The 18,272-nt window shown below is 38.5% G+C and overlaps 1 long non-coding RNA gene across 1 annotated transcript; it reads left to right on the forward strand.

Moving 5' to 3' along the window:
- Nucleotides 1-45: 45 nt before the first annotated feature.
- Nucleotides 46-5,170, forward strand: LOC117970741 (uncharacterized). Its single transcript, XR_009320190.1, has 2 exons — nucleotides 46-2,517; nucleotides 3,377-5,170. It is a non-coding gene; the product is annotated as an uncharacterized LOC117970741 (long non-coding RNA).
- The last annotated feature ends 13,102 nt before the right edge of the window (nucleotides 5,171-18,272 follow it).

Here is an 18,272-nt window from a genome sequence, read left to right on the forward strand (position 1 = left end):
ACAAGAAGTATATACTAAAACAAACACAGTAGTAATAAGGAACCCATTGCATTAACAGAACCTAGAATGTACAGACATTGTTTCTTGGTAGGGTTTATTTGTATGTGTCTACGCGGGAACACGTGCTTGGCTTAGTGTGTTGTTAAAAGCATTTTGTTTAATTATAACACAGACGGTTTGATGACAGGAACCTTCTCCATGGATGGTAATACGCAGATAACCTCCGTCGACTTTTTACAGAAAAATCCCCTTTGTACATTGTACCCAAAATATCAGCGCGAAGTAAACAGTCTCGGCAGACAGACACCAGCCATAAAAAGATTTTGTACAACAGTATGGAAAGCAAAGTCAACAAAACGTTTTCCTCTGATTGGTTTACTAAAATAACGAGGATGAGCGCGTCAGATTAACAGAAGCGGTCGTGCATGCTGTGTTAGGAGACGACGGAGGCGTTGCTGGAGAATCTGGAGGAAAAAAATAATACTGCAACTTAATAAAAACTTGAGTGAAGCTGTTACAAAGCACGAGTTGTGCAGACGACATTTCACATGGGTTGGTAAACATTTGGTTATGCAAGTTGTAGTGAATCGCTCGTGGTTGCTCAAACGGACAATGTTAAACAGCATAATTAGAAGGTTTAATAAAATCGTGAAATTTTAAAACGCCTGAATGATATTGCTGACCTCTTGGGAAAGCAAGACGGTGCCTTTTGGGAGCCACTTCGCAGAGGGAGACTGATGAGTTTTTGGAAATGCTGAAGAAATATAACCAGACCTTGATATATAGTTTACAACAATCCAAGCAATGCTCTGTTCCAAATAATCTGCTCCACAGGAAATCTGTACAGGCCTGATCAACTGCATCAAACTTTCAGATTTTGTTAAAAGTGAAATCAGCAAGAAGCAGTTCTTCTCCATTCAGGTAGACGATGCCGCAGATTTTTATACTAAAGAGCACATCGCATTGATTTTACGTTGTGTCGGCAGTGAAGGAAGCATTAAATAACCTTTTTCTGGGCTTTCATGGTATTTTCAACCCAGGAGTGCTGAAAGCTGTGTCATTTATCAGTCCATGTCAAAATATTCATGCTGTAGTTAGAAATAGTCAGGCCTATGATGGTGCTTGTGCTCTGTCTGATCAGTTAACAGGTGTTAGTGTTCAGGCATATTTCCCTAATGCTGTGTTTTGTGTTTTTTTAAATCATGTTTTAATACAAGGAGCAAACGTTCCTCAAGTCAGGCTTTTTTTGTGAACTAGTTTTGTCAACCTACAATACAAAATTGAACCATCACAGTACAGTGTCTTAAGAGGAAATCCTGTAATGCTTTAAAGAGAGAGCAGTTCAGACAGTCTTTGAAAACAATGAAGTGTTAACTGTTTTTTGCAACAAAACTCTGGCTGAGTGGCTGGACGATCCAGAGACAGGGGTCTTAAGAGTTTCCAGATGATTTTGAGTTTTCTTTCTCTGCGCATACAAAGAGATTTGTGGACTGGTCCGTGTGCTCTGAGAGCTCTCCAAGCAGATTAAATGGATTTGTGGACTGGCCTCTGTGCTCTGAGAGCTCTCCAAGCAGATTCAATGGATTTGTGGACAGACCCATGTGCTCTGAGAGCTCTCTAAGCAGATTCAATGGATTTGTGGACTGGCCCGTGTGCTCTGAGAGCTCTCCAAGCAGATTCAATGGATTTGTGGACTGGTCTGTGTGCTCTGACAGCTCTCCAAGCAGATTCAATGGATTTGTGGACAGACCCATGTGCTCTGAGAGCTCTCCAAGCAGATTCAATGGATTTGTGGACTGGCCCGTGTGCTCTGGGAGCTCTCCAAGCAGATTCAATGGATTTGTGGACTGGCCTGTGTGCTCTGAGAGCTCTCCAAGCAGATTCAATGGATTTAATTGGGGACACAACAGAGGCTCTTTGAAGGCTCCACACTGAAGAGTGCTTTGGATATGTCTACAACCAAGCTGTGGAGTTATGTGAGCCACCAGAACCTATGAGAAACAAACGCAGATGGTGTGGAAACATGAAAAATATTTTATGAAGTTGGTCACTCACTTTGCGGATTATAAAAACCTTGCCTTCATGGTGCTTCTGGATTACAAACCGTTCCATTCTCATCTCGTCTTCCGTGCCACGGAGTTTCAGGCCCTGCTGAGCACATTCCCTGTTTTTGAGGATGTGAAGGTGGTATGGGAATCCAAAGACCTCAGAAGATAACCCCGAGGGCTGCTGACATTTATGATGGAAACACGAGTACAGAAGTGACCAGACTCCTTCAGCCCTGTGTGACCCTCCCAGTAACAACGTCTGAGGAAGCACTCACATGCTTAGAAAGGATCAAAGCCTGTCTGAGGAATGTAGGCCAGGTTCAAGAAGGACTGCTGCCCTCCTTGGCAAAGATTTTGATTGCGAAGGACCTGGTGCAACAGCTACGTGATACCGGGGACCTTTATACATGTGTGACAGAAAAGTTTGCTGCATTGGGAGACCACAATGTCGATGTAGTGTTTAAATAAGGTACAGTAAGGTTTTCAAACTTTTATACTGTCATTGGACAATAGTCCTAGAACATACAGAACAACCCTGAAAAAGCTGTATTTCTAAGGCGCGGATCAATTTAATAAGTGCTGCTGTTGGATGATTAGGATTATTTCACATGCAACACTTACGTCTTGACGTCAGCTCTGTCTTACATTGCCTTTGCTAGAAGGGCTATTATATAACGAAGGAGGGTGATTGCAAGGTGAATCACATTTCTGTGGATTCATTGGGTGGGGGTCCTCATTCAGGATACCTTGAGCCAAGAAAGCTTGGGAACCTCTTGCATAAGGTGCTGAAATTCACTGCTCAAGGTTTTATTTAAGGAACAAAGTTATATTCGTAAGTAAGCATCTCATTTTTTTAGCAAGATTAATAGTTTGTCCGGTGATACCAGTACGCCAGTTGTTTGCTTCTTCATACAGAATCATTTAAAAGCTCTTCCAAGATAAAGGGCTTATTCTTTTGGCTTTGAAAATACTGAAATGACTTCATACTGTTAAGCGGTGTGACTGTCAGTGAAGATACTGTGTGCTGCACTAGCTCATAATGCAGGGCAGCAGTGTGGAGTAGTGGTTAAGGGTCTGGACTCTTGACCGGAGGGTCGTGGGTTCAATCCCAGGTGGGGGACGCTGCTGTACCCTTGAGAAAGGTACTTTACCTAGATTGCTCCAGTAAAAACCCAACTGTATAAATGGGTAATTGTATGTAAAAAATAATATGATATCTGTATAATGTGAAATAATGTGATGTAACAATTGTAAGTCGCCCTGGATAAGAGAGTTTGCTAAGAAATAAAAAAAATAAAAAAAATAAAGCTAAATCCCGTTTGTTTCAGAAAGCAGACTCGACCAGTTAAGCAGAAGACCTTGTATTTTTGGATGATGGACAGGTTTTATGACAGATTTTGATTTTAATTTGTAGGCACGATATTTGATTGAAAACCAGGAACGGCTGTTTTATTCTGTTTGCTTACACCAAGCATTATCTCCCAATACGGTATAATGTTGTTGCTGCTGTATTTCAGGGTCCTTGTAAACCTCCGTCACAAAGCAGATAACAACTGAAGAGGACTGACCTTGCCCTGCTTTCTGTTTGTATTGTTCCAACAATCCTCTTGCTGATTTATATTGCTTTGTCTCGTACTGTACACCTGAGAACCTGGAGTGTGGATTTTATAAAGTCCGGGTGGTGCTGTACAGTACAACACCCCACATATATCTGGAGACTAAAGTTTTGGTTTGTGTTGGGTTTGAGTAGACATGAGGATGTAGTGCGATTATTTTTATTTACACCCAAAAAAAAGAACACCAGAGGGCGCCATCTGACTAATATTATTTGCAATGCAAATTTAAAGCACCACTGGTCAATAACTTCCTGTTTTTTGCTGGATCTCCATTTTAAAAGCTTTAACTTTGCCTCTACTGCAGTAATAATCCCACTGCTCTTAAGTATTAAATAACGTTTGTTTAAAAACGTATGTGGTACGGTATACTTCATTACTATTTTTTATGTTTGCAGATAGGATTTATGAACTAGTGCAATGCAAATTGTGGGATACTGTTTATTTTGATGGGAAAAAAGCTGGTGCTGTAATATGGAGGAAAATACAGGAGTGAAGTTTAGCATGCTTTGGTGACATTCTCTAATAACGCACAACCTTTTGTTGTTTTATAAGAAGTGTTTTGGAATGTTTTATCTTTGTCTGAAGACACTATACATACAGTTCAATGTCTACTAAACAGACTAATGGATGGTGTAAGTAAATTAAACAAATACAAAAAAATACCTGTTTTATTGGGACCAGGTTCACTGACAGTGACTTCCAGATAACACCTCTGTACTGTATCGAGAAATGATTTATAGTAGTCTGAATAATGCTTTTCCTTAAAGAGAGGTGTACCTGATAAAGGGAAGTGTATTCACAAGAACTGTTAATTACATGTGTTAATGGAAAACTACTGTTTTTAACATTGATCCCCGCTGTTCCACTGAATGACAGTGTATTTCAAAAATACAATATCTTGTGTACTCCAAGTGCTTTGCTGCAGGACACTGTTTTGAAAGCACTGACTTGCAGCAGCACTGCAAGAAATTCCTTAGCAGGTGATATGGTAGTTTATCCGCTTGTGAAAAGATATAGGTTAATTTCTGATTTCTGCAGCTTAAGTAGTTCATGATATATTACATGTCATTGTAAGAGTTAAATACACAAGTGAGAATTATAGCTCTTCTACTGTATTTTATTTAAAACCTGGATATCCAGCCTAACCCAAAAACCTGGAACACCTTTTCACGTGGTTTAAGAATGGAATTTGATAACCTCTCATTTTTTGGTTATAAAGAGCGTATTGGGGATTTTCTTAAAACCCCTTGCTATTGCTTTTCTTTTATTCCACATTGAAAAAAAAAACAAAAAACCCTGCTGTATTACTGCTCCTTTGTTCATTTGTCGTTACTGTCTAAGGCTGGACCACACAAATATTAATTGTGTTGTTTTATGTATGATTGTGTCTGTGTCAGGACCCCCTTGTAAATGAGGCCTGTGCCTCAATGGGTTAATTTCCTGTATAAATAAATAAATAAATAAAAATATTCAAAGAATGAATAAAAACAGTTTGATTTTCACAAAGCTGTTCTAGTCTGCTGTCTGTCTTCTTTAACGACATTCATACAAAGCATTATTTTAATTAATCGAAACTTAAAAACAAAATCTTTAAATAACCCCTGAGTTGAGAGTATGGCTTATCTTGTTTCCCTGTCCTCTCCATTTTACAGCTGTGGGGTCAAGCGGCCTGCTCCAAGTCACACTGTGTGATGCTGAGAGGGAAGTGGAATCCAGCACAGTCTTACATGGGCTCTGTGTGTAATGCTACAGTATGATTGTTTTTGTGTGTGTGTTTTTGTTTTTTTAAAGGGCCATTTCACAATTGGTTTGTCTCTCGATGAATTCAATAGCAAAATCAGTCTATTGCCATATTTATTGTCTGTAGCTGTTCCCACTTTGTAAGGTTCCCAATACTGTACTTGTAAAGTAGTACAGTAATTACCTCACAGTCTCATTCATGGGGTAATTACTGCTCTACAAACACAATTCCAATACCTATAATTAGTTACTCTGGGTGGAAATGTAACTGCATTTGAATGTGTTTAGAGAATAATACATTAAACACACTCATGTATATAGTATATATTTCTTGTTTTATCTGCTAAAGGTGGGTGCCAACATGCTGTAGTCTAATATAATGAAGGGGAGGGTTCCTGCTATGCATTTCCTGCTAGACTGGGGTCTTATAAAGCACTACAGCATCAAGTATTTTTATTTTCACTCAAAACAATACAATCGACTGTATGAATATGGAGTTTTTTAAATCGTATCCACATTTATAAACGTTACCTGTATCAGATTGTTTCCTACAGGTCAGGTGTGGTCTAATTCAGTTTAAATGCTTGGTTACAGAGCAGTGACAATCACAGATTTGAAATACACACCTTGCAATTAAGAGAGGCAAGGTGGCCAAGCTGGAGTGTACTTCTGTTTTAACAGCGAGAGCACATAATAGGATATTTGTCATGTATTCCTTATGTATTTATCATGTACAGTGGTTTGCTACTCAATTCCTCATCTTTGAGTAAGGTTGGATAAGGCAGTTTGTATTTGGTTGTATATAATATATTTTTCACAATAGGATACTTTTATTATAAAAGGTTATGTAATGTTGCTGTCATTAAATAATGAATCAGCCTGCTTGTACACATTTCGTTACATCAAGTGTATATAGCAAGCCTGGGTTGAGAGTCGCTGTTGACGTCATTCGCACTCCTACAGCTGGGAGTGAAGGCTTGGTAAACAACAAGTCACTGCCAGGCCCTGCTGATCACCTGTCTCTTAGGTTGCTAGGATACTGACCGCCTGGTGTTTAAAGGGAATTGCACACATTTTCCACATACTACAGGCAAGTCACAATAGGCCTTGACAAGTATCCCTGGAGTAATGAAAACAAATGTACAGTAATATAGTGTTTGGCAGAATAATATAAAATACAATTACATGTTGTGTACTGAGCATGTTATTTTATATACAATCTGTTGATTAATGTCTGTTTACACTAGTTGAAATGTCAGTTGACATTGTAGAGTATTGATATAGCTAGTTGATAGAATATCCATATCATTTTTAAAAAAGCTGCCAGTTGATAAGCCCTGCTTGAGAATATTTATCTTTTTGTGACAGTAAATGGTCTATTGAGTCAGAGGGGATGATGTACTGTGTAGTGCACGTGATTTAAGATTGAATTGAACATGAACATGAAAAAAATAATGAAATAAAATAAGAAGGAACAGTGTTCATACAAACTTATCTTTCATGTTTACCCAAAGTTACATTGTATATTTGTTGTGTGGCGAGTAGCGAGATCAGTGTGTTCTAGCTGTTCTAATGACAGATTTCTATAAAGAACGGACAGTGCTGTGTGTGATGGGGGTTGTATTTGAGTAGTGAGATCAGTGTGTTCTAATGTCAGATTTCTATAAAGAACGGACAGTGCTGTGTGTGATGGGGGTTGTATCTGAGTAGTGAGATCAGTGTGTTCTAATGTCAGATTTCTATAAAGAACGGACAGTGCTGTGTGTGTGGATGGGGGGTGGGGGGCAGTACAGAAAATTCTTGGAAATGTAAGAAAAATCCAAGGAATGTGGCAAAGCTTTCAATTACTTGACGTTTAAATGGAGTTTTGATAAACCAGATGATGGGTGTGTGCGAGCGACCAGCAATTCATATTTTGGTCTTATGTATGACCTTGAAGAAGTGAGACTGTGCTGTAAGATTGAAATGACTGTAAGATTTCTGATGAAAATCCCTAGTTGGTAAAGGACTGCTAACCAACAGTTTAAAATACATTTTCATATCAGCACTATTACTGGTACTACCTTTCTTCTGTTGAAGATCTTGTGATTCTTTGGTTATACTTGATTTTATACTTCAATTTGCAACATGCAGATATTTCAAAGACAGTTGTATAGATGAAAAGGTGCTGTTGCTTTCAATTACCATACCTAATTATTTAATGTGTACTACACTAGCTTAAATAAATCTCTGTTTACAAGCCATGTTTTTAGACTGTCTTGCACTTGCTAAGTCATTTCATTTGGAGAGTGAACTTGCCCCACCCCCTCACTGGCTTCATTACTGTTAATACCGAATCACTTGTTTCCCTTATTACTGGCATGCTTTCAGACAGTAACATGCTTTGACCCAGAACCCTCTGCTGAGGTGAATTGATCCAGTAAGTTCAAACTGATAACGCAGGGAATATGAACGCTCCCCATTAACTTAAAGTAATACCAGTCAAAATATGTTATAACCTGTGGTTTTCTTTCTGTAGATAATGATTTTCAAACTTGCATGGAAGGTAATGTCAGTGTCACAGGCAAATCCAAAAGGAACTACCCCTCCTGGCATGTAGGCCTACAGTGGGAGGTGCAGTACCTGTATTTTAATGACAGTGCATCAGTCACACAACATTGCTTTAGACCTCGCTCTTGTTCAGCTTGCTTTTCTATTCCGTCTACCCTGCACTCTGTGATCATGTACAGAACAGTGAAAAGCACTTTACACAGTTCATCAATCCTACAGTTATAATGAAAACAGCATAATTCAAACTTGCATGTGCAATGAGATAAATAAAGACTGACTGCAGGGCATGTATTGGATAGTAATCTTAAATGTACCATGACTGTCATGCATCAATTAAGACAAATTGGTACTCCCTCTAAATGATAGTGTTTTGTGGATTATGTATAGAAACCTTCATTCACAGATGGGGTGGTCACCTGGCTTGTCTGTGTGCTACAGTAGCAGTATGCATGTGCTGTTATAGTAGTAATTTCATGGAGCTGGGTTTTGATATCCACTTCATGAAATGCTTCTTGAACAACAGAATATATATACTTTCAACAGTTTTGGTTAAAAAAGGTGTACAATTTACTGTGTTCAAGTCAACAAAATGTGACTGTATTTACAGTTTGCCCTAAATAAAGGCATTATTAAATTATATTGCACTGGTGCACTAGTTGTACTAGTCAACAATGGAAATCAGTTCCAGACTGAAAAACTGTGTGATCTGAGTCCTAAGTTTTGTCTGCTGGAAGTCTGTGTTGCATTGGGACTGAAGCAAAGTGTCGCTCACTGCCAGGTTATGCTGGCAGGCTCGTAGTTTGCAGAAATACGATCTAGGCAGATGGAATGCTTAGCGGTTCAAAATGATGCTTTAAACACAGTCCACCAATGATCTGGTCCAAGCATTTGCTCAGATTTATTTACACTTCACTTTGTGGTGGTGCTGTCTCTGGTGAGAAACACTACAGAAGCATTCGCTGTTATATCATTACTGTCATGGGCATGTAGAGCAGCTTGACTTTTACACACTGTTACTTGAGGAGAATCGAGTTACATGGCAATAAAGAAGCCTGACTAATCTAAAACCGAGCCCTTTCCCAGATAAAGTTAAATTATAAACAATACGTTATTCCGAATTTGTTTTTTTTTTTTTAACTGTTGCCTTTGCCTTTTATGATGTTTGCAATCATCCTTGGCGGTTCTCCTTACCATCCGATGCCCAGCTGTGTGTTGCTGGCAATACAAAAAGAAACATGATTCTTAATTCACGTTCTCTCTTTAAAATTCCTCTTCCATATAATAACTAAAAAAATAAAATGTCCACCCATCTGGAATTTGAAGAGTTATTAGAGATTACTGATTCCAAACCCAGACAGTGCACTCATTGATTGTAATAGCAAGAATAGCACACTATAATGAACATTAATAATGCATAGACATTAGAATATATATATATATATATATATATATATATATATATATATATATATATATATATATATATATATATATATATATATATAGTGTATCACATCAAGGTAGAAAATGCACAAATATAGTATTAAGGTTGAAAGTATTTCAAATCTGTTCAAATGCAAGGCATGAGTGTGTTCTGTCAATAATCTGAAATGTGTATTACAAATGGAAATATGTGGAATTAATATATGGTTACTTATAAACTACATGATCCATATTGTTTAAGCAAATACAAAACAGTAATTTTGATGTTATTATTTTACCTTTCAGAAACAAATGTGTATAAACTTTGTTCTTGCTTCAAAGTCAGAGCAAAGAATGTGGAATCAGAAGCACATCATGAATGACGCACAGCACACAGGAACACATTTTTGGTTACAGTAACTCGTTAAGTAAACAATCATTTTGCAAACATGTTTAAAATAACCTGGGCTGAAATACAACAACATCCGTGTTTAGAGCAGTTCTATTTCTCTGCTTGGTATAGTTCATCTCCAGACTCTGGACAAATACAGATTCATTCTGTGGTCACCTGGTTTGCTTTTGTAAGTAGCAGGAACACTGCATATACATTTCAAATTGAAGCCAGAAGCTTGCGTTATAGGTCAACAAAGCAATGTTTTACATGGAACTTCCTATTAGTCCTTCCCTCCAGCTTGAGGCCCTTAGCACAGAAGTCTCATTCCAGCCCTGTTGAGCAGCTGTTGGATGGCACTATCAATACCGCTGCAGCTACAGTACCTTATTTTTATCTATGCAAAGTACTCCTGCAGCTTGAGAACCATTAGGGAGCAGGTCTGAAGTGAGGAACAGGAGGCAGCTCCCATTTCAGGTCATGCATTTCTATTCAAACGCCCTTCACAAAGTGTCAGCAAATGGAAGCCATTAATCCATCCATTCCACGTTACTGTACGCACAGCTGCTGTGTTTATTCCTGTGAGCTTCTAACAATTCTAGTGACCTACATTGGAATGTAGGGAGGCATCTCTGGTGCTGCTGTGCACATGCATGACCCTTCAGGATATATAGTAAAACTACAGCCTGCAATTCATGCAACTGCACTTCTAAACATTTGTCATGTGAAGTGAAGGGAACAGTTCTCACAGGTTCAGCATGTGGAACTGCAGTGGTTTAACAGTGTGTATTCATTGGCAGGTCAACATGTACAGATGTTACCGGGGTTCCAGTCTTCTCATACCTTGTTTTGCTTCCATTCAGTACGGAGTCGTTGCATTGTCAGTGTGTAGTGTTACAGCATGTTTCATAATGTTTAAGGTTAAGCTGTACATGACTCTGTGTTGTTAAAATATATGAAAAATATGTAATGATTTTGAACTTTCTATTTTCTTTCACATGGGCATAAATGCACACAGTACTGCTTTTTATTCTTTATTGTTTGCTCATTTTTAACATCTGGATTGTAATGTAATTAGAAGCTTCAACCACCAAGCCTGTTGGTCTGTGGATATGTTTGTAATATTGAAGTATGCGTTGTAGCTTGCAGGGTTTGTTTTTGCTTAGTCTTATTGCCTGCAGGAAGGATTACATGGGAAAGGAACTAACAGTGGTGGATTCGTGGGGATCTTCCTGTGTTCCTGGCCCATTCATCTATGCGTCGCCAGGCCCATTAGGACATACTCCACAACACAGAGAATTACATTGGATGCAGCCTTGAGCTGATCCTACTGTGTGTCTGAGCTCTTATGAATGGTCACTTTAATAACCCCAAAAGACTTTCCAAAACTTTCAATATTGCTCGTAAATCTAAATAAACAAGTAGTCCTAGGTTTGTCATGTTTAAAAACTGTGGGGAAACTGACATAGCATGTCTCCCAGCTGAAAGACTCAAGTTCACGTAGGGCACAGCGTTTGATTCATGTAAATGTTTCCAAAGTAATTGAATATGTAACTGCTTTCAATCATTTTAACGTTCATGAGGGTTAGTATTATTGTGAAGTTTTAAAATTATTTAAGGTTATAACAAAAAGAGTTGAAAACAAGCAACCGCTTTTTTAATTTCTGAGTTTGAAGATATAATTTGTAATCTTCTGGTGATTGAAAAGGGGTCAACAAGGTCATGCAGACATTACAGGCCCTTTTTAGCCATGCTTTCTTCTGAGAGGAATACCATTTTTGCAAAGAATTAAAATTTATAAAAAGCAGATAAATGACTGTCCCTCTGAGTCGTGCCAAAATTGGCCTTTTCAGCTGCTTCAAAATAGGACCCTGAGGAATTATATTGCAATGTAAAACCTTATTGTGGGCTGTAAGTCAAAAACACGAAGAGAATACCCTAATGTTGAAGCAGATCCTGCTATTCCTGTTCCATGTTTTACCAGCAGCTGTCTTGAATCAGTCTGGAATGTAAACTTGAGGCCCCTTTGTTTCTCAGGTTTCCAAGAAGCTTGTTCTCTTCAACCCACAGGACTGCATGTGTTTTACCAAGCTCACAGCTCACGTCCAGAAAACACAGTAATTCTGTTCCCTTTGCTTTCAAGCTGTATACAGGGGCTGAGCAAATCATTTGAATTAGAAACACCTTTCAAATATGTGTAGGGCAGCCAGGACTACTCTGATTCAGAGAGAGAAGTCTGCAATGTGTTTGAATTGTTTGGGAGGGATTCCTATTCGTTCCTCAGTGTTAACCACCTCTAACTCTTTCAGGAAAGTCAGGAGTACATCTGCAGCGAAGCCTGTTCAAGAATGACCCGCAGAGCTACCACTTTTGAGACCTTTCTTTGTGAAAAACCAGTAGTTTGTAAAGTCTTGAATATGGAAACACCTGCCTGCCAAGTGCCTACTGCCAGAAAGAGTTTCAGATCTGTTTCTTGCCTATTGTGACTGAAACCGACTTACAGCAAGGAGATGACGTATTTACATATTATAGAATACATGTCACAGATTCCTTTTACATAACAAATCAATCAGTCTGCCTGTTTACACAAAGTGTGTGCTACATTGTGCATGTGTGTTTTTGTCCAACCCCTGAATGTGGAGAGAATAGAAAGACATTTTCTTTTTGTCTCATCACCAGTTATTGCACCTACGAGAATTATGTATAAATATATGTATATGAAAAAAAGCATGTGTCTATATTGTATTGAATTTATTTTAAATGCAGATGTACACTGTTTTACATATGTGTCTGTGTGGTGCTTAGGGAATACTGTGAACTAGTATCTGACTGATAAGAAACCAAAAATAACAAACGATACTGCAAGTTATGTTAAGAATGTATACGCATGGTTTCACTTTGTAGCTTTGAAATAAGACTCCCGATAGCAGTTTGTGCTGTTCCAGGGGTTTTACTAAGAGTTGAATTAGTCACACATGAACTTAATTTGGCAAAGCGTAAGAGAGAAAAAGTCAATTCAGAATCTGTGCCAACCCAGTCATTGCCCTTTACCAAAACAAGTTTATCGTGTCTGTGCTCCTTAAATACTGGTGCTGCTGTGAACTCCATAGAACCACTGCTTCGTGCATACTATACTGAAGTATCAGTGGACTTTACCCTACATACTTGGACATTTCTGAATGGCCATATGTGTACTTATACATAATCACTGCTGAAAAACAAATAACTTCAGACGGGTGGACAAGCTCCAGTAGTTCATTCAGTAGAAGAAATACCAGTACATGCCACCATGCTTTTCATACTCACTGAGTTTCACTTTCCTTTCCAACTACGCATTCCCTCAAAGACCCCATGTTGATCCTTTACTGTGATTTATTAATGGGTGTCACACCCAAAGCACCAGTCAATCATGTCCTGTTTTTTCCAGACCTTTTGTCTTTTATATTTTGTAAATATAGTGTCCAACTGTCTTTATTCTATAGTCTTGGGGTTCCTAACAATCAAATGAGATGCTCATGTTCATAGTGATTATGAAATGAGCTAAAGGGTGCAGCTCAGTATGGTCTTTTGTTAACAATCTCTGGTGGTCTCTGCCTAGTTACTTTTGGACAGATGTTAACTAATTTTCTCTAATCTGCACGTTTGCAGACAATGACTGTTTGGTTATTAGAAGCATTTTCCCTGAAGGAAGTTCCAGTTACAAGCTCGAGCTTGTGCTGGCTCTGCACATGAGATGGTGCTTCACAGAGTGCGATGAGTTCATTACAGTGTAATATAGGTTCAAGAACATCAGTGTCTGTTGGTTTCAGGGAAATATAGCCGTTACATTACAGCTCCTCCAGGACAGAGTTCTGGTTTATTGGTGGTCAGCATGTGGAAGGAACACTGTGGTTCATGGAGGACTTTATCCTCCAGGGCAACCCGAACCTTTTACAAGCATTACATTCATTAACCTACTTTGGGAGGTCACCACTGAATGATTATCAGATGGGAAGTCAAGATAACTGTAGTCTTATTAACTACAGTTCTCTAGACGTTACTTTTTACTTTTACTTTGGTAGTTCTACATGTGTTCCTGAATGCTCAGAACCAGCACAAGCTCTGGAAGCTCCTGTGGATAGGTTACCTCGAAACCTCTCCACAACACCTTAAGGGATCGTTTAAGTGTTTGTAAACCATCTCTCAGGATTAACTGTGCTTACACTTCCTGTGCCTCTCTGAAACATTTGAAAATTGTTTTCAGGGCCAGCAAACTTGATTTGATTTATTCAAAATGGTTATTAAAAATGCTTAATAAAACCTTCCTTAAAACAGATCTTAAAGTATTGAGAATAGGTGCTGCGGGATAGGATTTCGAAAGAACTGTACATAAGGATGTTATTCAACCTCGTCAAGATATTAAGAAACTGCATATTGTGTAAATGTTGCTTGAACTGTCGGACTGTATCTGAGTAAACTTTATTAACTTGATATTATTCCACTGTATTTCTTCTTGTATTGCTGAACGGTTTCAATTTAAATCTAAATAAAGGAAATGCATTCCAAAAACAGGAAGTTATACTAGCAGTGCTCTGTGGGGAATCTCCCTGACCTTCCCAATGTTCCATGGATTTCACATACTGTATTTCAAAGAAATATCACCAGGTTTGACGAGATTACGCACAAACTACCGTATCAGCTCAGTGACGGCAGTCCAGCATTAGAGCAACACACTGCAGTTGTTACATCATAAACACTTGTTACTAGCTGAGTCATTAACCTCTGCATTCAAACTGCATTACTCAGTTTGGAATCAGCTGTCCTTGTCTAAACACTGCTCTACCTGTCTGGAGGCTGGTTTCAGGCACCTCCCATGATGTGTCACTCACACGTACAGTGCTAATGATTAGTGTCATGCAAATTAAACATTGTACAGGATAACGTGATAAAAAGTAATCCTTCTGGAGCAGCATAATCACTGGTCTCCCTTTTCTTGCGTTAAAGGTATTTTGGTTGTTTTGTTATTTATTGTTCCATTATTGTATCATCATCACGCATGGTTCATATGACATGATTGTACATATGAAGCAATCTAAATTAATAATAGGACCGTCACATATTCTGTTTGGTTAGGCAGGTTTTGAATGGGAGTTTCCAATGACTTCTCTGTACTCTTGCTTACCTTGTTGCTGGGATCTTTGACGTATTGTAGGGCTAGGTACTTTCTTACAGAGCAAAGGCAAAGTATTTGACTGAGGTGGTTAACCAGCTGTCCCACTATGTCACCATGGTGATAATGGAAGTTCAACAAACAGATCTTATTGTACTTACTTGCTCAGCTAGGCCTTTGGTATGCTTCCTGTGCATTTGACTGAGACAAACCCAAAACTGGTGTACACCAACCATCCATTACAAGTGAACCAAAAACAGTATACTCAAACCAACTCAAACCAGATTTCACAATGGAAATCAAAGATAGACCTGCCCATTACAGATAAAAACGTATTAACAACCTGTCATGTAACAGCTTATGTAACATGTAACTGCAAATAAAAAAATGAAGGTTCACAGACCCTAACGATGTGGCAAAATGAATTACTAAAAAGGAACTGACATGAAGTTATATGAGTACCTACAAAACACAGCAACATAAGAGTACACTTTACAGGCACCAATGTGAGAGATAACTATACTGATTAGTGAAAAAGACAACCACTTAATGCTACTTGTTTGTATGCAATAAAATGAGAAAGTCCCTTATCTCCCAGCTCAGAAGGTGAATCCCCCTCTCCTCCACAAAGAGAATCATTTAGAGAAATTTTACAAAACCTAAAAGCACATGCAAGTGATCAGATGGTGGCAACAATCTGAGAAAAAGAAACTGAAATATTCTCAGTCAGCAAATAATACAATATACAATACATAGATACTATGCATAGCTCTTAATGCTGGACAACCAAAATAACACAGCTAACAAGTGAATGGCAGCAGGCAGGGGAAGGCAAACATTGGCGGCTTCTTGCTGAATATTGCCTTCAAGGCAGGGGGTGGGTTGGTCTGTGATCCCAACACGCTTTAAGTAAATTAGGAGTGTGTTTGAATTATTTCTGGCGTTTTAATAAATTGGTGCAGTTTTCCATTCCTTTAAGAAACTCCTATAGAAAACTGTTCATGTCAGGATGTCTGAAATAGGGGTTCTAATATAATGTTCTATCTAAACAGTGGAAGATCTGCCCTGGAAGGTATAAACTCAAACCTCATTTCACAGTATTTATATTGCATGCAGTACTGTTTGTAACATAACATACAAAATATTGTATTTGCATGTAGCTTCTCATAATCATGTACATTTTTATTTGTCAACTTAGCTGTTTAGTAGAAGCAGACCAACATATTACAAATTTATTTAGCACTGTGAAGTTAAGATTACAAATCAACTGACATAGATGTGTTAACATGTGAAGTATTGCCGTTGTACCCCTTGAGTCATCGTTTGATTGGTCAGTTACACTGCATGTTTTCAAGACCTGGCAGAAATTAAGCAAGTAGGCAACAAATATCCTTTTTGCTTGTTCTTCGGCAAGTCTTCATGAACAGCTGCGACACGCCTCCTCCCATTTTCAGGGCAGGGGGTCATGCTAAACTCCTTAAGGGCCTTCCATGTCACCACATTAGGTGACTACTCTTCCTGCAGTTTTGCAATGGAAATTGGCCAGAGCAGCAGTTAAATAATGTTCAACATGTTCCAGTCAATGTCTTATGCTCATGCAGCGTTAATCTGAACGGTGTGAGCTGAATTCACCAGCACCTATGCAGATCAAAGAATATTTTGAACTGAAAATATTCATTCTAGGCAGAGTTGGCGACTCGAGTCGGCAACTTGGACTCGAGTTGCCACGTTTTTTCGAATTGCGACTTGACTTGGATTTGAATGATTTGATTTGACTTGACTTGGAACTTGATGTTTGGGACTTGCTTGCGACTTGAGCTTTATGACTTGATGACAATGTTCTGCATCATGCATGTACAACATACGTAAATCATCATCATGCTGCGAGACTTGAATCGTTGCCGAAACATCTGCCCTCCTGTTAGAAATACAACTCCCACAATGCATTTAGTAACCTCTCCTTACCCGTTCTTCCGCACACGCCTGCGCGGCTGCTACTGCTCTGCTATCATCACACCACCAAACGTACGTGCGTGTAATGTTTCAAATCTTTTCACAATGGCAACCAACGTTCCCAAAGTTGTGTCCTTCGGATACAAACATTTTGAGAATTCGGCCACGAAGAGGAGCGCCGTGTGCCTCAGATGTGGCATGAAAATATCTGATGGAGCAGGGACGACATCAAACTTAATTCGCCACCTGAAAAGTCACCCGGAGAAGCAAGTTTTGTGTTTGATAGATTTTTCACATTTTATATTTGAATTTTATGGTGATTTACTGAACCCAAATTTTAATGTTAAAAATGTCAAAAATTATGCTGCAATGCCATTGTCTTTTACGTTGGTCTGCATTCCAACCATGAACCTCTAACATACGCGGAATAATATACTAGGCGGGATTAGTTGATCGTCCGTTAGACCCCCAAGCAGGCCGCTTATTTATGTGTATAAAAGAACATGACATTCACGGCACAAGCTTTAGATCTATACAACTCTTTCTAGAAGTAGTCTACACCTGTCCTGGCATTACAAAAAATTGAGATAATTACTACATTCAATTTAAAATAATAAAATTGACCGTAATGAAGACAATATTTTGGGGGTTATACAATAGTTATACATAAAAAATAAAATCACTTTAAAAAATAGGCGAAAATATTTTATTTTATTTATTTATTTGTTGTTAATAAGTGTCAGTAAAACCATCTGTATCTGATCCAATCCGTTTCATTTTTTCCAGGTTCTTTCAGTGTTATTGTATTGTGCTTTGGCTATTCCAGTCTTGATTACAACATTTATAGAAATGCTCAAACTTGATATTTTGGGAAAAGCGTTTTTTTTTTTGTTTAATTTGTACCACACATAGTATATGTCTGATGCTAGTTATTCTTATAGCATTTTAAAGGTCATGTGGCATTTTATATGAGATTTTACACTAGACAAGAATACTGCACTGACTTGAGACTTGACTTGAGACTTGCGCACACTGACTTGAGACTTATTTGAGACTTGCCCTCACTGACTTGAGACTTACTTGAGACTTGGATCAAGTGACTTGTTGATAACTCTGATTCTAGGGGCCTGTGTTGTTAATGGTACACCTTCACTGCTGAAATATGTGTGAAATGCATCTCTTTTGCATTAAGGTACAGCACTCCATAGCCTCTTATGACGAGCCGCCACTGCTTTATATACGTGTGGCCATTCCCCAATTAGCACCCAATTTCCTAATTAGGGAATGGCCACACTTGTGATTGGTGGCACAGATAGATTTAACCCCATCCCTGAAAACCTTACATTCACATTACTGTTTACACCAACAGGGCTTCTGTCCTGCCACAGTTACCTAAACTTGTT

This window comes from Acipenser ruthenus, chromosome 1 (assembly GCF_902713425.1).
Source record: "Acipenser ruthenus chromosome 1, fAciRut3.2 maternal haplotype, whole genome shotgun sequence".
In the NCBI taxonomy this organism is placed as follows: Eukaryota; Metazoa; Chordata; class Actinopteri; order Acipenseriformes; family Acipenseridae; genus Acipenser; species Acipenser ruthenus.